At 48.1% G+C, this 26,188-nt stretch overlaps 1 protein-coding gene across 1 annotated transcript in view; it reads right to left on the bottom strand.

Annotated features, from left to right (window-relative positions):
- Window positions 1-25,246, bottom strand: part of SEMA3B (semaphorin 3B) — a 175,267-nt gene extending 150,021 nt beyond the window's left edge. Inside the window, exons 1-2 of the mRNA XM_068252939.1 lie at window positions 25,112-25,246; window positions 12,651-12,748 (exon numbers count right to left, since the gene is read on the bottom strand). The gene's annotated coding sequence lies outside the window, so the exon portion shown is untranslated. The remainder of the gene's footprint in view (window positions 1-12,650; window positions 12,749-25,111) is intronic.
- Between the last annotated feature and the right edge of the window lie 942 nt (window positions 25,247-26,188).

A 26,188-nucleotide genomic window follows, 5' to 3' on the forward strand; every position in this document is an offset into this window, starting at 1 on the left:
GTGTGTTGGATTGTCAATTTATTAATATACACACCCTAGCAATTTTTTCAGAGTTTCCAATTATTTTTATGATAATTGGGGGAAAAATTGAACATACGTGTGTGGTACATTGGTCATATTTTTGAAATGTTGCAATCAGTCAGAAAAATTGATTGCAATTCTTAAATTGAACAGATATTTAAAAAATTGTATGGTGTGTGGCCACCTTTAGAGAGATCTGCAGCAGTCCCTGCACAGACTCGCCTCTCTGGAACATCCTCTCCCAGCAACCTGGAGATTAGAGTTTCCCTTACCTGGGGCTTCTGCCAGCCCGCTGCAGCCCCCCCCCCGTTACCAAACAATCCTCCGGTCCTGCACCACGGCCCACTTTCAGGTTATTCAGTCTCCATCCGCTGCTCCTGCATGGCCCTGGCCGCATGCATCCTCATTCACGCTCTTGTCGTCAGGAGCGTCCTGCTTAGGCGCAGTACAGATTTTCTCGTACTGCGCCTGCACAGGACGCTCCTGGCGAAGGGAGCGCATACAAGGACACGTCTGACCAGGGCCACGCAGGCGCAGTGCACATCGACGAATGTCTGCGAAAATTAAAGTGAGCCGCGGCAAGGGACCAGAGGATAATTTGGAAATGCTGTGGGCCCAAGACGGCTGCAGGGGGCTGGCAGAAGCCCCAGGTAACAAACTTTTTTTTTTAAATTTTTTTTTCCCTTTAAGCCAGGTACCCACATTCAATTTTACCACCTCCATGTAGTATGAGTGCCAGCAGATTTTGAATACTGTGAACAGATTGTGTAGCTGAGCTCTCATAATACATGAAAGTGGGAAAATTGGGCAATTAAATTGGATGTCTGTCTGTACCAGGCTTTAACATGAATGCTAGATTGTTAAAAGACAAGCACCAAATATCGGCATTTTTGTTTTCTACTCCCCAGGCTTGATTTTGTGCCTCCCCTCTCCACAGAGCAGTACACGGTGCTCAGATATAGCCGAACAGCGTGTCTATACATCGCCCATATTCCAAGCCACCCTAATGACAGAGCAATGATCGTTAAGAGCCGTTTACCACTGGCAAATTTGCGATCCAAAAATCTGATTGGATGCGATTTTGTGGCGCTCCGGGAATCTTGGGTGTACTGTGATTATCACTGCAGCAAACGTATGCAACGCAATGTTTACCAAAGAGCAATCGTACTGCCTGCCGCAGTTTTCCTGCGATTGCACATGGGTTAGTGGTCAATAAGAGAGCATGAAAATCACATAGAAGCGCAGTACTATGATTTTCGTGCAATTTCCCTATCCGATGTGAAACCTTTCCCCTTCACATCACGAAAATTGCGCTGTACATCACAATGATCACATGAAAATCCACGCTGCAACGCACTGCGATTTGCCATGGAGAGAGGTTTCTAAGGGCGACATTTCTATTACTGTACACAAGGCTTTGGTGGCCAACATACTGCTATACTTGTGGCACCTCTTATACAGAAATCCCTTCTGGACAGGTCCTCTTTTACTCCTGAGCCTTGTTTTATACTTCTGTCTTATTACTATTGTACAGCACTCCATATTATGTTGGCGCTTCATAAAAGATAATAGCGAGAGGAAGGAGGAAAAGAAAATACAAAAACTTTCCTGTAGGACAGAACATAATAAATCAATTAACAAAGTATAAATAACACATTATACGCCACAGCCGGAGGGCAGCACTATGAATGGTGTATATGGGATATTCCCGGTCACTAGGGTGACGGCTGAGTCATAGGGTGACTTGTAATATCCGTATTTCCTATAAGAGCTGCCCTGTTCTACATACAATGCAGCACTGATGATATATCTTGCTGGATTAATAGGCAAACCTCAGCTCTGATAACTCGCCATTCATCCATTGCCCCAGTGGCAGACCGCAACATGCAGCTCTAAGCAGTGTGTGAAGCACGATACACAGTGACATGGCTGAAGCGCAAACAATGACGCTACAATATACCATCATATACTCCATTTACACAGTGACACAGTAGATAGCACTGTCGCTTTGCAGCGTTGGGTGCCTCCAGGGGTGTAACTACAGGGGAAACAGCCCCTACAGCTGCAAGGGGTCCAGAGCTGCAAGGGGGCCCCAAATACTACTTCACTCCCTCTAATAAAGGGGTCCATCCTTCAGAAAAGTTCATAACGGCTAAAACGCTAGCTGACGCGCACACGCACGCATGCACATACGCACGCACGCGCACACACACACAAAATTTGTCAAATGAAAATAAATGTGTAGTAGTACGTGTTCTAGAGTAAAATGTTCTATAAATGTATTTTCTCCTATGTCGTCGTGTCTTATAGCTACTAGAAACCTGACAGATCTGACAAATTCCCATCTCCTCGTGGGGGATTTTCAATATTCGCTTTATACTTTTAACGCCTTTCTTTGGTCTGCTTTCCAGTCGATCGGGTAACCACATTGCAGCATCGATTTCTGACAGATTCAATCACCATGATCGAAGCTACCAGAGATCAATGCCACAAATAGAGTAATGTATGGGAAGCTTTATCCACCTCCTTACAGGCTATTCCAAATAATTCCTTTATTTTCAAAAACATTAAATAGAACTCGTGGTGTGTTTAAAGAATGTTATCTGCATACAGAGGCTGGATCTGCCTATACAGCCCAGCCTCTGTTGCTATCCCAAACCCCTCTAAGGTCCCCCTGCACTCTGCAATCCCCATAAATCACAGCCGTGCTGTGAGGCTGTGTTTACATCTGTAGTGTCAGTCTCGGCTGCTCTCCCGCCTCCTGCATAGCTCCGGTCCCTGCCCCCATCCCTTCCCTCCAATCAGCAGGGAGGGAAGGGATGCAGGCGGGGACCGGAGTTCTGCAGGAGGCGGGGAGAGCAGCAGACTGACACTATAGAGATAAACACAGCCAGCTCTGACAAGCTGTTTGTCAGCAGCATGGCTGTGATTTAGGAGGGATTGCAGAGTGTAGGGGGACCTTAGGGGGGTTTGCGATAGCAACAGAGGCTGGGCTGTATAGGCAGATCCAGCCTCTGTATGCAGATAATATTCTTACCCACTTCGGGTTCTCTTTAAAGAACAACTGCAGAGAGAGGGATATAGAGGCTGCCACATTTATTTCATTTTAAGCAATACCAGTTGCCTGGCTGTCCTTCTGCCTCCAATACGTTTAGTCATAGACCCTGAACAAGCATGCAGCATATCAGGTGTTTCTGATATTTCTCAGATCTGACAAGATTGGCTGCATGCTTGTTTCTGGTGTGATTCAGACACTACTGCAGCCAAATAGAAATTGAAGGGTCATCTCTATATGTACCACCCATTCTGATGGGCCTACCACCAGTGACAAGTCCAAGCTCTTTCATAATTGAAACATGCAAATAAGCGTCTACCCACAGTGTGATACCCTGTCAAACTGACACTAGACAGGCATAGGTTGATAACCGTATGGCAGGCATTTACGTGGCGATTGTGCCACCTCATCCACTGATTGTGCCACCTTGTCCAATCAATCCACATAACCGCAGAAATCATATTGAGAAATTGATGGCCCCGCTAGCATTGTACAATTCAATGTCATACAATGTTACGAGGAACATTGTACGGTTCTTTCTTACTTTTTTTTTCTTGGCATACAATGTTAGGAGGCCATCGATCTCCTGCCACTTCTGCTTTTACTAACAGTAGGGCTGTCCTATGGGGAAGAGGAAGAAGAGCAGGAGGACTCCCTCTGCTGCCCATAGAGGGTTAATACAATAGTAGTTTGAGAAGAACAGGGGTGCGTGTCAAACTAGATCACATAAGGGGCCAAATTCAGAAACATGGTCTTAGTTGTGGGCCACATTGTTTATTAAAATTTAAGGGGGGGGGTCTCTGGGGGGCATCCTAAATACATCATGTGCAATATCTAGTGTGGCTACTGCACTAATGTGCTCCTCTGGATGGGAAGGCAGCATGCTGTCATATGCAGTGAAAGAAAGGGGGGGGGGCAGCACGGTGTCATAGTGATTAGCACTCTCGCCCGCTGTGCAATGCCGCAAAATATAGTTATCCGTAAGGAATTTTTTTTCACAAGCCTGTGTGAAAAAAATGGCCCCTCTTGCCGTTAATCGGGTGCCTTGTGGTGGCCCAAATTTACCTTCAAAGCTGCATATCACGGATTTGCAGAAGCCATAATTTGCAGTAAAATAGGGCACCCTGAGGCGCCCGCTTATGGTTGCTACCACGTGCCCAACTTTCCCACAATGCCGCTAAAGGTGTCTTATCATAGGCGCCAATGGTGGCACCATTTCTTCCGTGAAGGCACCTGCACACTGTTTAACTGCTTCGATCAAAACCACCCATTTACCACGGCTGGTCTCTCAGCAATGGCAGGATGAATACATTTAGTCTAATTAATTCCAACCCAGCCTCTACCGATGGCCATTATGGCATATTGTAGCTTTTCGTGACAGACAAAGATGAACAGAACCGAAGAACATCCTCAGAGTCTCCTCACCACATCCTCATTATCTGCTATTTAAAAAGCATCAGGAGTTTACAAAAAAGAGACATTACAAAACACAACCATCCTGGGGTTGCGGCCTGGCAACATTTTTACACAGAAATGGCCTTTTTCCTTCACAGGAGAGGCCGTGGCTGCCGTTGTCTGGTTCAGCGTGAGGCATTCGCTACCACTGTCTCTGACTCAATGCCTTTGACTGGGCCAGATAATAGAGAATACCCCGGCGCTCAATAGAGATGGCGGAATGCAAAATATTAATCTGCTGTTCAGTTACCGGCCACCCAGCAATAATTGTGCCTCTAATTAGTGGTGACTTTGTGTCAGCGCTCCATTTGCCGCAGCCAGGAGCGATACAAGCCTAATAGAGAGAGTGATAGAGACGTGCTATAGAGAATCGCTGACCCGAGACGCGGGGCCTATTCACATCCTGTGACCTCTCCTCTGTCATAAACACTGGCAGAGCCAGGGAAAAGGGGGCAGCTGAGGGGTAATAATAGGGTGATAGAAATAGAGGCACTGAGGGCCCAGGAGCATCCCATACATTTCACCCACCCTGACAAATGATAAGAGGACTACCCATCGCCAGGGAGCCTGAATACAACACCCCGGGGGAGGGGGAGATGTCCCATCATGCTCTGGGGCTGCTGACAACTGAAACAAATTCTTACGGTTGCTTTTCTCTCCTTTTGGTGGGTGCGGGGAAAAGGGGAGACGTTTTCACACAAATGTTTTTGACTTTAATCAACACAGCTGCTGAGGGATAAAATCAAAGCGCCCTGCAAATTGTTTCACTATTTCCAATGCCAACATCTCCACCTGAAACTGCAACATGTTACAATACACAGACAGGAAGTTATCAGCAGCAAGAGGAAGTGGTACTCCAACTATTCAAAAGATTTTCACCTACTTCAGTCATTCATATTAAAACTAGAGTTGCTCATGTGCAGGGCAGTTTATAGGCCACTTAGCTCCCAGGTCGAGAGTGTAAAAATTGCTCCCCCCCCCCCTGCCAGATAGGTAGCAAGTGAGTTACACTCACCCCTCCACTACTCTGGGTAGTACAGTAACTTACTTCTCCATGATCCACACACTAAATATCTTCTTTCTCCTTCATGTCACCACTGGGGACGCTGTTACCACTGCAATGGAATGAACGGAAGGAGAAAAAATATGCAGTGTATGGGTACTGGAGAGGTCAGTTACTGCTCCCCCCCCCCCCCCCAATGCTGCTGTGCCCCAGACGGGGACCCGCCCTCAGACTGGGAAATGCTGCCTATTCTATCAATAGGCTTGCGGTCCGAATTGCATGCCAATGCGATTTGGACAGCATGCTTCAGTTTACACCATGTATATGAATCCCTATAGCGATTCGGCTGCGGTTTTGCAACAGCAGGGGTGGCACATCCAATTCGGAAATGGACACGACACTCGAAACAGGCCCTAACAAAACTGAAGTAGAATCAGGTGATTCGTTTTTCAGGCAACTGATCTGCGTATATTTAAACTTTATGAGATGAGATGGAGGGAGGATACCTTTTAGAGTAAACAGACACGCCCTTAAAACACCACCAGTCATGCCTACCACAAAGGGCTGTGTCACACGACACTAGGCACTGTATCACAGGATAGTGAGTAAATTATGAGCAAAATACTTATTTTCATAATTTTTAAATTATCTACACCAATAGCCTGATGTGTTTCACGACCAAAAGTTGCTTCTTCAAAGGCAATCAAGTGACCTACAATCAATTGGGAATTTACTGCAGCAATACAAGTCCGTAATTCGAACTGACATCTTCTGTTTTTATACAGCAAAGTACACTGTGGCCTTGATTCACAAAGCCGTGCTAACTGTTTAGCATGGGCGTGCTAAACAGTTAGCACGTGAAGTGCCGCTCACGGACTTTTGTGCACGCAAAGTGCTGTGATCGCGTGCAAAGTCCGCGTTATCGCGCGCAAATGTCCGCGATCGCGCAATCGCGGCACTGTGCGTGCGCAAAAGTCCGCGAATGGCACTTCACGTGCTAACTGTTTAGCACGCCCGTGCTAAACAGTTAGCACGGCTTTGTGAATCAAGGCCTGTGTGTGATTCTAGAGCAACTATTCAATTACCTGACACGTTTTGTGACCAAAAGTTGCATCTGTAGAGGCAATCAAGTGAAGTAGACTGCGTGTGGTTCAGAGAGCAACTGTTCAATTACCTGACAAGTTTCGTGACCAAAAGTCACTTCTTCAGAGGCAATCAAGTGAAATATAATTAATCAGCTCTAGATGACCCAAGGTCCCAGAAACCAGTGATGCTGCAGGAATAGCGCATGTGTCACCAAGGTGAGCTTACCGTTTGGTCATGCAGGCTCCATTCCTGCAGCATCACAGATTTCAGGGACCTTGGGTCATCTAGAGCTGATTTATTGTATCACTTGATTGCCTCTGAAGAAGCGACTTTTTGTCACGAAACATGTCAGGTAATTGAATAATGATTGCTCTTTGGACCACACACAGTCTTCTTTGCTCGATGAAAAAAAAAAAAAAAGAGGATGTCGGTTCATTTATTAATGCAATAAATTTGACCTTGGTTGAACATTCTCTTGACTTGATCGGGCTCCATTTAAACTCCAAGTGTGGTACTTAAGAGTCTTATTATAGTGGGGGAGGATCTTTCAATAATTTTTTCTTGTCTATGTGACCATGCCACATTTTGTGGCGACGTCCTGCATACATACTCAGTTGCCCCTCTCTTCTTGCCCAGAGGAGCCATGGAATTTAGTTTTTGATTAATTTGTGCTCAATTCGATTTTTTATTGAACTGAACACCTAAACTATTAAAAAAAAATCTAATAGTGTATGGTTCAATTAACACTGTTTGCATGCCGCATTTGTACCACTGACTAATCCAGAAGATACATTTTCTTTACTGGGAGTAAGGGGAGAGGGTGTGTCTCCTGCATGAGTCAGTCTGCTGTAAATGCTGTTGTAATTTTCACTTTGTTGCAATATCCTCTGACTCTAATGGCTCATACACACGGGGCACAACTGTCGCCACAAACACGTGGCACGCGCATGTTGCGGCGACAGGTCCTCCGTGTGTATGACGAACTGTCGCTACTAAGAACTGTCGCCAGGCGATTGACTTGGCCAATCGACGGCAACAGCTGTCGCAGCAACCGTAGCTAGTCCGCCACAAGTACTGCGTGTGTATGTACGGACTAGCGACAGCTACTCACAGCTAGAAGGGAGCTTCCTGCGGGGGGCCGAACCTTCGGCGACAGCTTCCGCCGCGTCTCTGCCTGTTGTGTAGACAGCTGTCGCTCAGGCGGAGCTGTCGCCGAGCTGTTGCGCAGACGTCTCCTGTGTGCTAGCAACAGCTACAACGGTGCGTCGTGTGTATGAGGCTTTAGATTAAATTCAGATTCATCCTATGCAAAATCTCATATTTACCTGATTAGTGCAAGATAATAACAACAAATATAATTAAGAGGTACACAGTAGGAGTTTCTCTTTAAAGAGACTCTGTACTAGAAAAAAAGTGTTTCTGGGGGGTATTGACCTCGGGAGGGGGAAGCCTCTGGATCCTATGACTTTCTCCGTCCTCCTCCGTCCCACGGTGGTCTCGCTCTGGCCCTTGGAATGCACAGCCGACAATTTGTCAGGCTGTGCAATATTTACCTTCCCGGCTCCAACGGGGGCACAGTAGCTGCTCTCGGCTCGAGAATAGGTGGAAATATTCCTGCCTATTTCCAAGCCGAGAGCTGCTACTGCGGCTGTGCTGGAGCCAGGAAGGGAAATATTTACATGCCTGCCGTTCGGGGACCTCTAGTAAGACCATCGTGGGACGGAGGAGGATGGGGGAGCCTCGATAGGATCCAGAGGCTTCACCCTCCCAAGGTGAGAACCCACCAGGGGCATTTTTTTAATACAGACAACCGAGGTGACATGTGACATAATGAGATAGACATGGGTATGTACAGTGCCAAGCACACAAATAACTAGGCTGTGTTCCTTTTTTCCTTTCTCTGCCTGAAAGAGTTCAACATCAGGTATGCAAGTGATCAGTTCTGTCTGAGTCGGACTATAGCGTTACCCTCACTGATAGGGAATTCTAACTTAAAACACTTTCCTGGCAGTAAATGGCTTCTGAGAGCAGGGAAGAGATAAAATCAATCAGTAGTTCATAGATTTTAGCTCTGGCATACTTCAATGAATGTGTTATTGAGCAGAGAAAATGAAACAGTAAAAACTTAAAAACCTGATTCAAATATAGAATAAAACTGCAGATGTCTAAAAAAGTAATTTTTAGGAGGAGGAGGAAAGATACAATTGTATATCTCATCAGTTTATTTTCACCTCGGATGTCTTTTAAGCCTTCCCCTTGTCAGGTCCTCTGCACTGTGGAAGGGGAAACACAAAAATCATACAATAGATTGTGTCATCCATTGCTCTTTGTCTGGATGGTGCAATCATTCATTAACATACTCCAGTGTGTGCATACCGTATAATCGACTATTCAGTGACCAACAGACAGTGACATCATCCCGACTCTCTGACCTCCGCCCCCAGACTGCAACTAGTAGAGCAAACAAGATGGCAGAGTGACTTCTCCAGTGATCACATGACCACAGATGTCACCATGGCACCTGTTTTGTACAAATCACAGGATACCGCTCCATCACCCTATCTACAATGTGACAGCTTCATAATCAGAGTTCCTGGAATTCCCAGTGCCCCCCCATGTCTGCCATCTCTCGCCTGGCGCTGGCGTTCCCATCACAATACTTTCTTTTGTTCCCTCAGGTGGCTCTAGTCCAAGGGACAGAGAGAAGCCCCTCCTATTCCTGGGGACACAGCAGCCTATTGTCACCCTGGACATGTTCCAAGGGAGGGGTCACCCAGGTCACAGAATCATGCCCACTGCCCTGCCTGTACCAGCAAAAACTCCCAACACTACAAATGATGTCCTGGCGGAAGAGGCTGTGGAACTACAAATCCCTGCATAGCCAGCTGGCCACAATACGGTCTGTGATCCTGGTAGGGTTATAGTGAATTTACACTGGTTTCACACTGAGGCGTTGGTTGCACATCCTATAAAAGCAGGAGCACAATGCAACAGAGGGGAGAAGTCATAAAGTGCACTACACGTGTGATACGACGCATACAGAGAAGCATAGAGTACATGAAAAGTATGCTCTACTGCATGGCAGGGTTTACACTTATTAATATGTGCAAGCGTTTTGTGAATGTGCGAAAATGCGTTTGCTACACATCCAAAGTCAATGGAGAATCGCACTTCTTCCAAAGTTTGTCTTTGCGTTTTCGCATGCGTAAAAAATAAATGTACTTCTAGCATCACATGCAAATTTCCATTGACTTTCATTAGCTGTGCTGAAAAACCGCATGCAAACATTTGCATAGGTGTGCAAATTGTAATGCGAAACAAGATCAGTTTTCCGCAATGATAAATGTGAACCCTGCCTAATAGCTAGTTGTGGTGGCAGTTCTACAGATGTTGAAATAGATTCTTCCGAAAACCTGATCAGTTGTTACTTAATTTCCAGTCAGGGAATGATTGAACATTTTTTGGATCGGGGCAACATTACATAGTGGGTGGTTGGCTTCATATATGCAAATCAAACAGATTGTTAAATAGATAAATGTAAATATTTCCTAGCTCTTAAAGGACAACCGAGGTCACATGTGACATGATGAGATAGACATGGTTATGTACAGTGCCAAGCACACAAATAACTAGGCTGTGTTCCTTTTTTTTTTTTCTTTCTCTGCCTTAATCAAGGGCTCGATTTAAAAAAGCGTGCTAAGTGTTAGCACGCCTTTAAAAGGTCCTTAGCACACCTAAAGAGCATTAGGTTGCGCTAAGCTTTGCACGCTAACTTATCGCATGCAAAGTTTAACGCCTCGCGGTGCGCGTGGAACAAACTGCGCACGGGGTGCGCCTATAATGTGGCACGGGGTGCAACCGAGTCGTTGCACCATGCGACTTTTCGGGCGCAAGAGATGCAACGTTATAGGCGCACCGCGGCGCTAAACTTTGCACGCGATAAGTAAAAACTGTGAGTGTGCTAACTACTTAGCACTGTAGTTAGCACGCCCAAAGCTTTTAGGTGTGCTAACTAAGTTAGCACACGTTTGTGAATCAGGCCCCAGGTACGCATGTGACCTGGTTTCCAAGTGATGCAAGTTTCTGTCCGGGTTGGGATCAGGTCGGACTGGATCAGACTATTGCATAACCCTCACTGATAAGTAATTATAGCCATAAAACACTTTCCGGTCAGTAAATGGCTTCTGAAAGCAGAAAAGAGATAAAAACGGTAAAACATTCATAGATTTGTGGTCTGGCATACTTCAAGGAAGGTGTCAATGAGCAGAGGCAATGAAACAGTAAAAACTAGATTTAAATATAATATAAAACTGTGGGATAGCTAAAAAAAAAGGTAATTTTTAGGAGGAGGAGGATGGATACAATTGTTTTTCTCATCAGTTTATTTTCACCTCGGATGTTCTTTAATGCCTGTACCCACTTTGCGATTTTCCCGAAGACTGGCGATTTTTTGAGTGACGAGCAGTCATTTACACGATCTCGTGATGTGGGTACAGAAGCACGATCATGAAAAGTCGCTTAGCATCACCCGGAGATAACAACCATCACAGTGGATCGGATCTTTAAGATACCCGACAACTCCTGCGATTACTTGAAGTCTCATTGCGCCCGTCGTGTAACATCCCCGCCGGCTGGAAGATGGATCGGCGGAGCGCTCATCGTCTGGGAGACGTTGCTGGATCCATCTCCCTGCATCGTGAGGTGAGTACATAGCTTTCCTAGCAAATCTAGAGCTCCAAAGAAGAGTCAGTGCAATCTGAAGCTAAAGAAACACGGCTGACTATAGAATGACTCACATAGGAGGACATTTTGCTCCTCCCACTTTCCCAGGAAATTGCACTAAGCAGAACTCCCTGGACTTTGCTAGAAAAGTCTTTGAAGATGGATTTCAGCTGCTTCAGAATTCAAAAGTATAGAGTCAACAAAGCAGAAAGATTGGGCTAATCCTAGTTGGTTGTACTGACTGCAACTCCTACTCAAAGCTTGACTGTGAAGGATCTTTCCACTAGCCAGGAATTGCAGTCATTTTCTGCAAGCGATTTCAGATGCGGAATCGCAGCCTATTAAAATCATTTCCTGATGAGGGCTTCTGAAGGCGGCAAATTTGAATGAAAAGCCCTCTGGGGGATACTTACCTCGGAAAGGGGAAGCCTCAGGGTCCCAATGAAGCTTCCCAGTCCCGTCACTGCGGGGAATCCAGCGCGGTCTCCGCCTAAACCTCCCCCGACAAGCTGTGATATACTGACCTCTCCGTGATCTGGCGCAGGTACAGTAGCTGCTCTCCGTTCAGGCTAGGTGGAAATACCCAAACCCAATCGTACCTGCTCTATTGCGCAGGTGCAAAGGACTCGCACCTGCGCAGTAGAGCGGATTCGGCTATTTCCGCTTTAACCCGAACGGAGAGCTGCTAGTGCGCCTGCATAGGAGAGGGGTAGGTAAATATGTACATCGCCGCGGTTCGGGGGGCTGCAGCAGATTGCCGGGACACCTGGGGACAGGGGAAGCCTCGTTAGGATCCAGAGGCTTCCCCCTCCCAAGGTAAGTATCCCCCAGAGGGCTTTTTTATTTTTTTAGTTACATATCTTCTTTAAGGCTCTATGGAAGAGTAAGATGCTGCTGCTTGTCTTGCATTATCCTCCAATTCATACTACAAGAGGCAGGGCACAGACTGAATCTCCCTGAGAAGATTGCAGCCCATACTACAAAGTCTGTGGAACAGGAAGTGGCCAGTGTTTGGACTGTGTGACATTCGCTAATCAAGAAGCCTACTCAGGAAGAAAAAATATAATTGTGCCTATTGTAAGTCTTTGAAATGAGCAAGAATGAATGGTTGCTCTACCGTACAGAATATATTAGAAGTAACATAGAATTGATTAGTCATTAACCATCGATTTAGTTTCGGGATGTGGGAAATGGGACTTTCCTTCCTTCATTCTCACAGTGCCTGTAAGCAGGTGAATGACACTGAATATTTACCGATATCACATATGCCTGGATTATCTGTTAATGACTCACCATTGCTCATCTTACCTGAACACCAAGCGTTCCGGGTCTCCACTTTCTACAGAAATGAAGGTCTGACATCTTGAGCAACAGCTCCAACCAGAAGCTAACAGGCCTGCAGGAACCTGTGACAGCAGATGACATTGTATACAGTCAGACACTTTTCTCAGATGTCTTTTGATTTACCTCATGCTACTGCATACTAACACTCTACTGCTTCCAATCCTATCTAACCCTGCAGGAAAATGCTAGAACACTGTCACTACTAGTGATATTTGAGGTACTATTGCCATACAAACACTGATTCTCAGTCAATGAGCCTATTCTGTTCTCTGGAGCAGTGGTGTAACTACAATTTATGCCCCCCCCCCCCCCCCCCAAATCTTCACGCCCCTTCCCTGGCCTCCCCTTGGTGCCCTTCACAGCCTCAGGGCCCATCTCACAAGGGTCATAAGACGAGTGTGGCCATCATGATCTTCATACCCATAACAAAGTGTAGCCACAAAACCAGCTGATCTGAAGGATGGTCTTCTGTATCGGAGGAAGGGAAGGTTAGTAGTTGGAGCCGCCCACAGCTCAGGGCCTCCCTGCAGTTGCTGCTCCCCTCTAGTTACGCTCCTTCTATAGAGAGAAGGAGCTGAAGGCACCAGCTGTGGGAAATGCAATAGTGGCCAGGGCCATTTCTGACCTATTTGGTGCCCCAGGTTGTACAGCCTGTGTGACCCTTCCTCCACACAAAGCAAGAAGTTTTGAATCAGAATAATACCATTTATTGGCCAACTTAAAAGAATAAGAGTGAGCAAGCTTTGGGCTGTATAGCCTTCGTCGGGCTTCAATCCTGTTTGCTTGCAAAACGTTGGAACAGACATCTATATACATGCGACATCAAAAGGGGATACATCGATTTTTTTTTCAAGCATAAATACATGTCATTAAGATGTTGCATGGATATACTGTAGATGTCTGTTCCAACATTTTGCGAGCAAACAGGATTGAAGCCCGACGAAGGCTATACAGCCGAAAGCTTGCTCACTCTTGGGGCTTGATTCACAAAGCGGTGCTAACTGTTAGCACGCCTGTGAAAACCCCCTTAGCACGTCTAAACAAGCTTTTCGCGCATAAAACTTTATGCGCCTAAAACTTTACGCGCGTAAAACTTTACGCGCGCACTGCACAGAGCGCAGGGCGCTCCACGCGAAGTGCCCATTAAAGCCTATGGGACTTAGCGCGCATAAAACTTTGCGCGCGTAAAACTTTGCGCGCGCAAAGTTAGCGCGCGATCTGATTGAGAAATCCGGTGCTAACCTACTTAGCACCCTGGTTAGCACGTCTAAAGACTTTAGACGTGCTAAGTAGGTTAGCACCGCTTTGTGAATCAAGCCCTTATTCTTTTAAAGAGACTCTGAAGCGAGTCTAAGGCCTAGTGCACACAAAAACCGCTAGCAGATCCACAAAACGCTAGCGGTTTTGGGTGCTAATGACAGAGTTTAGTCCCAGTGCACACCGGGCGGATCTTGATGCGATCCGCCGGGTGTTCACCGGCCACATCCGCATGGCTAATGTATCTCTATGGGCTGGTGCACACCGGCGGCTTGAGGTTTTTAGCAAACCGCAAACGTGCAGCAAGAGGCACGTTTGCGGCTTGCTAAAAACCTCAAACCGCCGGTGTGCACCAGCCCATAGAGATACATTAGACATGCGGATTTTCAGGCGGATTCGGCCGGCGGCTCCGCCCGGTGTGCACTGGGCCTAAATCAACTTTGTTAACTTTTATTAATGTTTAGCACTCTAAGCCCTGCTAAACTTTATTTTAAGTTTATACCCCCCAATCCCCTGTGCAAAATCCACGACTTTCTTGGTAGTGGATTTTTGCTGCCCATGGAGGCAGAGCTTAGGGCTGCAGCTCTGCCTCCATGCGCGTCAATCTGCCCACGGATTTCCGCCTCTCCCCGCCCCTCTCAGTGAAGGAAGATTGAGAGGGGTGGGGAGAGGCGGCGATCAGTGGGGACGGACGTGCGAAGAGGCAGAGCTACAGCCATAAGCTCACCCTCAAACAGGAAGCGCTCTCTGGACTCAGCAGAGGGGATTTGGGGGGTATAAACCCCTCGTCTTGCCTCGGGGATGCAGCGGTTTAGCAGGGCTTATAGTGCTTAATATTAATAAAAGTTAACAAAGTAGATTTAGACTCGCTTCAGAGTCTCTTTAAGTTGGGCAATAAATGGTATCTTCCTGATTGAAAACTTCTTGCTTGTACATGGTACAATACCCTTCTGCTCCTCCACACCAGGGAAGCCTCTAGGCACGGAGCAGTGCTTTTCAGCGCTGCTAGATTTGGGCGCAGCCGGCGCCTCCATAGACTTCAATAGGAATCATTCCTATTGGAGCGCTCAGTGAGTAACGTCGGCTCCGTCAGAAGACGGAGCCGAAGTTGCTTAAAAACAGAATAATTCGGCCTCCAGCAATCGCTGGAAGCCGAATTATTTCATTCCCCCGCTATCCATGTCGGGCTGGAGGGGGAATAGTAATTAAATCGGCCCAGACTTGTGCAGAAGCAGGATCAGCTATATACCGCTGTATCCTGCGCCCAAGTCTACCAGCACCGATTTCAAATGTACTCTCTAGGCATAGGCAGTACAGGCCATTGCCTGGAGTGCCATTGGTCCTGGAGGGCGCCATGTTGCTGGATGAAGCCACGCCCCTGGATGAAGCCACGCCCCACCTCCTACGGGCGTTCTATTACTTGCTTCTGCTGCATCTGCTTAGCGTAAGTTGCAGGCAGCTGCCACTGTGTCCCTCTGTGCCTTGTACATCCCCCTGTGTGCCTCCTTCTGTCCATTTTGTGCCTCCTTCTGTCTCCTTGTGCCTCCTACAGTCCCTTGTGCCATGTCTGACCCCTGTTTGTCCTTCTGTCTCCCTTTGTGCCTCCTTCTGTCTTCATGTGCCTCCTTCAGTCCCCCTGTGCCACCTCTGCCTCCTTTTGTCCCCCTGAGCCTCCATATGTCCCCTTGTGCCTTTCTTGTACCCCCTGTGCTACCTCTGCCCCCCTGTTCCTCCTTCAGTCCCACTCTGCCTCCTTCTGTCCTCATGTGCCTCCTTCTGTCTCCCTTTGTGCCTCATTCTGTCTCCATGTGTCTTTTCAGTCCCATTGTGACACCTCTATCCCCTGCGCCTTCCTCTGTCCCCCTGTGGCATCTGCCTCCTTCTGTCTTCCTGTGCCTCCTTACACCCCCTCTGCCTTCTTCTGTTCCCCTTTGTGCCTCCTACTGGCTTCCTGTGCCCCCTTTGTGCTTTTTCTGTCCCCCATCGTGCCTCCTTCTGCCCTCTTTGATGAGGGGGGACGTAGTGGGCGCCACACGGACAAAAGGGTTAGAGGCACCCCTGCTCCACACATACACTACATGGAGAAGTGCTGCGCTGCTGTGGGAACTACAGTAACATCGGACAAGAATTACACTAGGCCCTGGAAGAATTACACAAGGCCCTGGAAAGCTTGAATGTAATGCAATGGAAACTCATTAACACGGGCATGCATTTTAAAACGCTGCACGCTAATTTAATGGGCGTACCAAATAGCGGTAGTAGAATAAGGGTAAATTTGAGGTGGACGTAGTGGCCGCCACGGGGGGGGGGGGAGAGATGGGCGCCACAAGCTTTCTTGCCTGGCGTGACAAAAGGGTTAGAGGTGCCAAATAAGCAACATTGTGTTTCCAGTCGATTTTTCGGTCGCATGAGATCGGATTCTCGAATGCAATCGGATCGGACAGGTTGGATTTTATCTCGTAGATCTCGAATGCAACCGCTGCAATCGAACCGTTTGTTGCTGTTTCTTGTTTGTGATCGATCAATCGAATGCAATTGATGACAAGCTGCCCATAGCCCTGGACAGACCTGTGTGATCGGAAACGATCGGAATCGAAAGAGAAATGGCATATGTTGGGATGCTTTTTTTTATGCCGCAGTCGATCAGTCTACTGTCGAAGCTGATGATCGATCGCCAGTAAGGTCGAACATGCTATTGCATGGTGTAGAGCAGGCTTTATACTTTTAGCCCTAGACCATGAACAAGCATGTAGCACATCAGGTGTTTCTGACATTTTTGTCAGATCTGACAAGATTAGCTGCATGCTTGTTTCTGGTGTCATTCACACTACTGCAGGCAAATAGCTCAGCAGGGCTGCCAGGCAACTGGTATTGCTTAAAAGGAAATCAATATGGCAGCCTCCATATACCTCACTACAGTTCTCCTTTAACAGAGCCCCCCGCGGAGCGTTGGCATTAATACAGCACTGGGTGGAGCGGCAGAGGGTGGGGGTGCAGGGGTGGGGTAGAGCAGGTATAGCAAATAACTCACCTTCCGGGATCCCCTGCAGCCTCTTTCTACTTCCTCTCCCAAGCTTCCGTTGTGTTAGTAACAGCATCCCCTGTAATAATGTAACCACATGTCATCACAGGGGGCACTGGTACCAACGCAAGGGATGCCTGAGAAAGGAAGTAGAAAGAGGCTGCGGGGATACCAGAAAGTGAGTTACTGCATGTGACGCCGGGCGACGCCCAGTCGTCCGAGGATTCGCGGCCGATTGTCCGATCGCAACCGTGATCGGAAAACTGACATTCTTTATTTTTAAATAGAAGTTTTTCCTTCCTGCCTTCCCCCCCTTTTTGCCATGAGGGCTGAATGGGCCTGCGTTAGCATATGGCTAAAGCAACCTGGTTTAGCAAGAAATCCTTTTAAGGCTCCCGGAAAAGCTCTGGTGACACTAATGTGCTAATTGGGCAGAGCTGAAATACCAACAGAGTCTATTCAACAGGGGAAGCTAGCACAGCATGAGGTCTATTGACACCTACATTCCTCCCAGTCTTGACGGCACCGACTAGACTGAATATGGAATGCATGGTGTTCATAACTTGTCACATTTTGCAAATACCATCCATAGGAGGAATATGAAAATTACGTAATTTTGTTTCCCTAATTCTGTAGAATATGGTGATACTAGACATAGCCAGGTAACCCGAGCAGGGGCTGAGATATGAATAATGGGGTCCCCGTGCGCCCCAAATATTGCAAGTTTGATGTCCTATGAACGTGTATTCTCAGCCCAATCTGAATATGAAATCGGTTTGCATGTGCGACAAAACCCCGGCGGGATATGGAATTGGACATATTTTGTGGATGGTTGGAAGTTCCTCCCCTGAGAACTCACTGCCTGACACGCCCCTGGGCTGAGCTTGAGACTCCGCCCAGAAATGTCAGTGCTCAAAACTGATTGCATGAGGACTCCCAGCCAATTCCCCCACTTTCCATCATACCGAAAAGACTGCCACTGCTTGGGGAAATAGCAGTGGCCATCTTGCAGGTGGAGCAACGGCCATGTGGTTCGGCCATATTGCGAACTAACTGCAACAAAGGAACTTTGTCTTTTCCCGAACGGACTTTCCACAGAATCATAAGTATTCGTTCTTTTTATCCCTTTTTCTTTTATGTACTGTGTTATCACTGTCTCTCATCGTTTAATTGTTCACGATTGTCTGTATATATTAATTATTTATATTGTAACAAATAAAGGCTTTTTAAAAGGTCTTTACCTCTCAGTAAAACCTTCTATTCAGTATACACAGACGAGACCTAAACTTCCGAAGGGACGCTACTGTTTTGATAGATAGATAGGAATTGCACAGTTTTAACCGGTTGTTTGTTTCACAGGTCTATAGCCAGTTAGCAGTTTTCTCTGGGCTGATAGAAAACAGAGATGGTGGCAAATCTACCCCTGGGTTGGAGTAAAAGTGTATTTTCGTAACCTCACAGGCTCCCTACTGCGTCGTGACGCTCAAACTCCGCCAATTCTACGCAGATTGCGTCCATAGCTCTCAATCTGTGTGCTAGAATCGGATCGGACGGTTTTGCGTGTTCACGGCCAGTGGGGCTCCTTGTGACAGTGGTCGGCAGCGTTTGGGATCTGTGTGTGCTGATAGTATCTCAGGTAGGGCTATCGAATTAGCCCTATCGAGAAACGAACTAATTCGTTGGTAGTGACTGAGTGCAATATATTTTTCATATATACAGAGAGACTGTGTAACCAGTACCCCTCCCCTAAGTTTTCTTTTATTTGGCATGGAAATGTCCGGGAATTACAAGGTCATGGTCCTATCCGACCTGCAGAGTCTGTGCGAGGCGAGAGGCATGGACATCCGCGGCAAGAAACAGCAGGACCTGATAACGGACTTGTACCGATGGGATAGCCAGAATCTGCGGACGCTGGAGGTGTCCACTGTGGAGGACACCGGCTCATCTAACGCAAGTCGAGGGGAACCAGAGACTGAAGATCCTGTGCGTACCGAGGTTGAGCAACCCGCGGGCAATGCAGCAACAGATACGCAGGAGGCTGTCAGTGTGATCCCCGACCCCAGAACCCCTGAAAGTACTCGCCTGGAACCGGCCAGTACTGGACTGTCCAGTTATGTTGATCCAGTAATGCAGCAGGCATTGCAAAAGCTGATGGAAACTGATGTGGACAAGTACCTGCAGTACATGGCGGAGCAAAAGCGAGAGGAACGCCAATCTGCAGAGGCGCGGGAGAGACGACAGCATGAGCTGAACATGGCGAAAGTGCAGCAAGCCAGCCGGAGTTCAACGCCCAGCCTCCCTGCTGAAGGGACTGCCGCTCCAGTAAGTGCAAAATTTAAATTTGCTATTATCGAAAAAGACACTGACATTGACTTGTTTTTGAGGTCTTTTGAAAAGGCCTGCCGTCAGTATCGTCTGTCCCAAGACCAGTGGGCCAGACATCTGACACCCTTGCTGCGCTACAAAGCGCTTGATGCTTTCTCAGAGTTGCCTGTGGAAAAGGACAATGATTATACCGCTATAAAGGAGGCTATAATCACTAAGTACCAGCTGACGCCAGAAGCCTACCGGAAAAGGTTCAGGTCCTGGCAGAAAAAATCTACTGATTCTTATCAAGATGTGGTCAGCAGTCTGCTCACCACACTCCGCCAGTGGACGCTAGGCCTCACTAAAGGGTCTTACGGTGTCCTGGAGGACAATCGTCCTGGAGCAGTTTCTGAACATTTGCCCGGCTGACGTACGCCAGTTTGTGCTGGAGCGCCGACCGGCGTCAGCGACGGTCGCTGCAGACCTCGCTGAGACCTTTGCAACGACCAGGGTGCCGGAGACCCGCAGGACTGCCCCATCTAGCTGGAGAGGAGGTCAGTCCCACAATTTTGCAGACTCTCCTACCTCTGTGAGCCGTGCGCCCCAGAGGCCCTCCAGCGCAGCTGCTGCGTCCAGGCCTGCAGTAACAGAGGGCATCACCTGTCACTTTTGCCGCAAGCCCGGACACATGAAGTTTAACTGCCCGGAGCGGAGGCAGACAGCGCCAGCTCCTGCACCACCTACACCTCGCCCACGGCAACTGCCGCCAGCCAGCGCACCCCAGCCGGGAGCACCCAACAACGTCATGTTCGCAGGTGGGAGAGGGATCCACTCCGCTACGAGCAACCACCAGCTGGTTACAGTGAACGACCAGCTTGTTACCGGTTTCCGCGACACTGGAGCGGATGTCACCCTGGTGCGTGCGCACCTGGTCCCGACGGAAAATATCCTCCCTGACAAATACCTTACCCTCACTGGAGTGGGGGGCACTCTTTCTCGCATTCCCCAGGCTCGGGTGTCCATCGATTGGGGGGTGGGGGTTCAAGAGAAGGTTGTTGGGGTCCTGGACCAACTGCCGGTCCCAGTTTTGTTGGGGACCGACCTGGGCAAGCTTGTGTCCTATTATGAACCTGCCCCAAGCCCCTCAGACTGCCAGGAGGGAGACGGACTCTCCGCCCACACTAAGGTACTTTGCACCAAGGGGCAAGAACAGGGGGGAGGTGGGTTGAATGTGCCCAGTCCAGGGGTACCGAGTCCAATAGTACCTGTGTCACAGGTACCTGTGTTTGATATACCGATTGTTTGTGATGAAAATGTTGTTGTACCTGTCACTGTAATTCATGCATGCAGCCAGGATGTGAGTAATGCCAGTATGTGCCAGTCTGAAGGTGTACCTGTACTGGCAGTAACACGCAGCCGCGCTGCTCAGAACCTGGGCTCAGAGCAGGTGGAAGAGGTTCCGGCCTCCTCCCCCTCCTCTGACCACAGGGATGGTAGCCTTCAGCCACTAACTGCATATGCCACGGGCCAGCTGGCTGAGAGCGAGAGTGCTGCATTTGTGCAAGCACTCCGGACTGACCCTAGCCTCGAGGCACTCAGAAGACAGGCTTCTGAGCCCCTCACGAATGAAGATACCTTCAAGGTATATTGGGAAGGTGGTAAGCTGTACAGCGAGCCTGTACAGCCCACCGAAGGTGAAACAAGTGTGGGTACCAAGTTGCTTGTGGTACCCAGTGCCTTCCGGGGGCATGTGCTGAAGTCCGCACATGACATTCCCCTGGCAGGGCACTTGGGAATCCACAAGACACTTGACCGTATCCAGGGTCATTTCTACTGGCCCAGGATGCGGATCGATGTGACCAACTATTGCCGCTCATGTACTGTTTGCCAAAAGGTAAAACGGGCTGGGAACCCCCGCAAGGCTCCCTTGTGTCCACTGCCAATCATAGGTGAGCCCTTTCACAGAGTGGCAGTCGACATAATTGGACCATTGCCCACTCCCAGCAGCAGTGGCAAAAGGTACCTCCTGACGGTGGTGGATTACGCCACCCGCTATCCTGAGGCCATGGCGCTTTCCTCCCTGAGGGCGGACAAGGTAACAGACACCTACCCCATGCCTCGCATTGATGAGCTGCTAGGTACACTGGCATCAGCCAGGTACCTATCAATCATGGATCTGAGCCGGGGGTATTGGCAGATACCACTTGCACCTGACGCGAGGCAAAAGTCGGCCTTCATCACCCCTTTCGGCCTCTTCGAGTTCACGATGATGCCCTTTGGGATGAAGAACGCCCCGGCCACGTTTCAGCGGGCCGTGAACGACCTGCTAGAGGGAATGCAAGGGTTCGCTGTAGCGTATCTGGATGACATTGCGGTGTTCAGCCCCACCTGGGAAGAACACCTCAAACACCTGTCCCAGGTACTAGAGAGGCTGGCCATGGCCAATCTGACGGTTAAACCGAGTAAGTGTCAGATTGGCATGACCGAGGTGCAGTACTTAGGTCACCGGGTGGGGGGTAACACCCTGAAACCTGACACGGGAAAGGTGGACGCCATCCTGGCATGGCCTCGACCTATCACGAAAAAGCAGGTCCAGGCGTTCCTGGGGACCGCCGGCTACTATAGGAAATTTGTTCCCGCCTATAGTACACTGGCGAAGCCCCTGACCGATGCCACTAGCAAGAAGCACCCCAAGGTTGTTAGCTGGACCCCCGCTTGCGAGAATGCCTTCCAGGCCTTGAAGCAGGCCCTCGCAAGCGCCCCTGTGCTTCAGGCCCCAGACTTCAGTCGTCGGTTTGTGGTGCAAACCGATGCCTCTGACTACGGTCTCGGCGCAGTCCTCAGCCAGGTGGATGGAAAGGGGGATGAACACCCTATCCTCTACCTGAGCCGGAAGCTCCTGCCCCGAGAGGTAGCCTACTCCACAACTGAAAAGGAGTGCCTGGCGATCGTGTGGGCCCTACAGAAACTGCAGTCGTATCTGTACGGCCGCTCCTTCACGATCGTCACTGATCACAATCCCCTGAGTTGGCTAAACCGTACTGCTGGAACCAACGGCAAGCTCCTACGGTGGAGCCTGTCATTGCAGCAGTACGACTTTACGATCCAACACAAAGCAGGCAGCCGACACCAAAACGCTGATGGGCTGTCGCGGTGTCAGGGGGAACCCGACCCAACAGCGCCAATAGCTGCTACGGAAGGCGTCCTGTTGACACCTCCCTGAGCAGAGCTCGGGAAGGGGGAGGTGTGACGCCGGGCGACGCCCAGTCGTCCGAGGATTCGCGGCCGATTGTCCGATCGCAACCGTGATCGGAAAACTGACATTCTTTATTTTTAAATAGAAGTTTTTCCTTCCTGCCTTCCCCCCCTTTTTGCCATGAGGGCTGAATGGGCCTGCGTTAGCATATGGCTAAAGCAACCTGGTTTAGCAAGAAATCCTTTTAAGGCTCCCGGAAAAGCTCTGGTGACACTAATGTGCTAATTGGGCAGAGCTGAAATACCAACAGAGTCTATTCAACAGGGGAAGCTAGCACAGCATGAGGTCTATTGACACCTACATTCCTCCCAGTCTTGACGGCACCGACTAGACTGAATATGGAATGCATGGTGTTGATAACTTGTCACATTTTGCAAATACCATCCATAGGAGGAATATGAAAATTACGTAATTTTGTTTCCCTAATTCTGTAGAATATGGTGATACTAGACATAGCCAGGTAACCCGAGCAGGGGCTGAGATATGAATAATGGGGTCCCCGTGCGCCCCAAATATTGCAAGTTTGATGTCCTATGAACGTGTATTCTCAGCCCAATCTGAATATGAAATCGGTTTGCATGTGCGACAAAACCCCGGCGGGATATGGAATTGGACATATTTTGTGGATGGTTGGAAGTTCCTCCCCTGAGAACTCACTGCCTGACACGCCCCTGGGCTGAGCTTGAGACTCCGCCCAGAAATGTCAGTGCTCAAAACTGATTGCATGAGGACTCCCAGCCAATTCCCCCACTTTCCATCATACCGAAAAGACTGCCACTGCTTGGGGAAATAGCAGTGGCCATCTTGCAGGCGGAGCAACGGCCATGTGGTTCGGCCATATTGCGAACTAACTGCAACAAAGGAACTTTGTCTTTTCCCGAACGGACTTTCCACAGAATCATAAGTATTCGTTCTTTTTATCCCTTTTTCTTTTATGTACTGTGTTATCACTGTCTCTCATCGTTTAATTGTTCACGATTGTCTGTATATATTAATTATTTATATTGTAACAAATAAAGGCTTTTTAAAAGGTCTTTACCTCTCAGTAAAACCTTCTATTCAGTATACACAGACGAGACCTAAACTTCCGAAGGGACGCTACTGTTTTGATAGATAGATAGGAATTGCACAGTTTTAACCGGTTGTTTGTTTCACAGGTCTATAGCCAGTTAGCAGTTTTCTCTGGGCTGATAGAAAACAGAGATGGTGGCAAATCTACCCCTGGGTTGGAGTAAAAGTGTATTTTCGTAACCTCACAGGCTCCCTACTGCGTCGTGACGCTCAAACTCCGCCAATTCTACGCAGATTGCGTCCATAGCTCTCAATCTGTGTGCTAGAATCGGATCGGACGGTTTTGCGTGTTCACGGCCAGTGGGGCTCCTTGTGACACTGCACTATACCCGCTCTCCCCTGCCGCTGCGCCTATACCTAGCTAACGTATACTGGGGACAACTCTATTGGCTACCTATATTGGAGGCACCTATCTAGCTTACATATACTGGGGGCAACTATACTGTCTACATATACTGGATGCACTTGCCTAGCTAACTTATACTGGAGGCACCTTACATAGCTGACCTATACTACAGATGGCGGCCCTGCGTGTACTGCCACGCTCCGTGTCCCCATGTGGGGGTGAAAGACCATGACCACCACTGAAAGCTTTTCTGTACACTTGCAGAAAAGCATTTATACAAGACACCACCAGAAGCCTGTAGAGTCCAACGCATACATGTATGACCACCTTTACTGTAATATACTCTATATAGGACTGCATAACTTTCCTCATCTGAAATACTATGTGCAGATGAAGGACTCTACACCTTCCATCATCTGATTGTCCTCTCCTGATCAGGGATGAGCAAAATCAAGATTTACGTTGAACTTTTATTCGGTCTGCATGAATAGCAAGTGTTTTTGCAAACAGGCACTCAACTAGCCAAAACGATCGTTAAAGTAAAACAATCGAAAATCAAAATGAAACAACCAAAAAAAATAGAAGTCTTTCAATCAAAATCATGGGCTGCATAGATTAAATGATCATGCTAAAGTTTATAAGGTATAATTCATGATCGTTTATTGAAAATTCTCATTCTTGCCCAGCTTGGTTATCAATCCAGCAAGAAGGATTTGATGGGAGACCAAATGTGAAAATGTTGCTTGCTCATCCCTACTCCTGACATATTCTGTGCTGCCAGGGGCGTAGCAATAGGGGGTGCAGCGGTAGCGACCGCATCGGGGCCCTTGGGCCAGAGGGGCCCCGAAGGGCCCTCCCTCAACTACATTATTAGCTCTCTATTGGTCCTGTGCTCATAATAATCACTTCTATAGATACTTTGAATAGTGGTAATCATTAACAAACTGTTTCCCATCCCTTCCTTGCACCTCTGACTCTGTAGTTGCCATTGGCAGGTTTTGGTGCACCATATCAATTGCTATGTATAGAGTGCTTGGGGGGCCCCATTGTAAAACTTGCATCGGGGCCCACAGCTACTTAGCTACGCCACTGTGTGCTGCTAAAAGACTCGGCTCCTTCCACTGTTTATCTCTCCAGTATTGCTGGATCTCCATCCACTCACTCACCTCCCTCGGACTGCTGGAGAAGTTTTGATTTTTTTCTTTAATGGAAACTGAAATCATGAAGGTCGAGAGATAACTGGTGCCTGAAATTCAGAAAGTTTAGCACCTGATGCAATTACACACACGACATGATCTGTGCAGTACTATCCTCGACTTCCTGTAGCAATTCTATTCCTCGGTTACATCAGGAAAATGGGACGCCTCTGTTTCATGCACATATAGCGCCCTCTGCTGGCCCCTGACAGCTGTGCAACGCACACATGGAATTTCCACAGTTCTAAAATTACCATTAATACAGATAGTGCTGCTACAATGGGGCCCCAGGGCAAAATAAACCAGGGGGGCCCCCCAACATATACCCCGAAGCAAAAATTGGGATTAAGGGACCTTTTTTGCAGCTGGTATAGTCAGGGTTTGAAGCCCCAATCGGTCAGAGCTCCACATTATGGCTACCCCAGCCTGCATGGGGGACTAGGGGTTAAAAAGTTTCAGGAGGGGGGACCCCACATAATTAAAAAAAAATTTTTCCCACACTCTAAACATAAAAAAAAAATTGGGAAAATAGGAAAAAAATGCCAGGGATCTTCATACAGCCATATTGCGGCTGTATAGCGATCCCTGGCCAAAGCGCTGTGGCTGCGTATGGACCCCCTGGAAACCCTGTCAGGAAATATATAGCTCTTTCTTTTGATGCATGTAAAATTACACTACCATTAGGTTTGCTACTAAAAGTGACATTTACCGCATTTAATAGTATACTTTTTTCCTTCGAAACTTTAAAATCGATTTTCTTAAAAACTATAAGGTCTTTTTGAAAAATTGTTTTTTCCTCTTATTCCCAATGATCTCCTTAACATATCCTGCAAATTTAGGGTTTCTAGAATTTAAAGAGACTTTGTAACATGAAAAAGATCCCCTGGGGGGTACTCACCTCGGGTGGGGCAAGCCTCCGGATCCTAATGAGGCTTCCCACGCCGTCCTCTGTCCCACGGGGGTCTCGCTGCAGCCCTCTAAACAGCCGGCGACAGGCCCGACTGTAATTTCAATATTTACCTTTGCTGGCTCCAGCGGGGGCGCTGT

The sequence above is a fragment of the Hyperolius riggenbachi genome, chromosome 9 (genome assembly GCF_040937935.1).
Source record: "Hyperolius riggenbachi isolate aHypRig1 chromosome 9, aHypRig1.pri, whole genome shotgun sequence".
In the NCBI taxonomy this organism is placed as follows: domain Eukaryota; kingdom Metazoa; phylum Chordata; class Amphibia; order Anura; family Hyperoliidae; genus Hyperolius; species Hyperolius riggenbachi.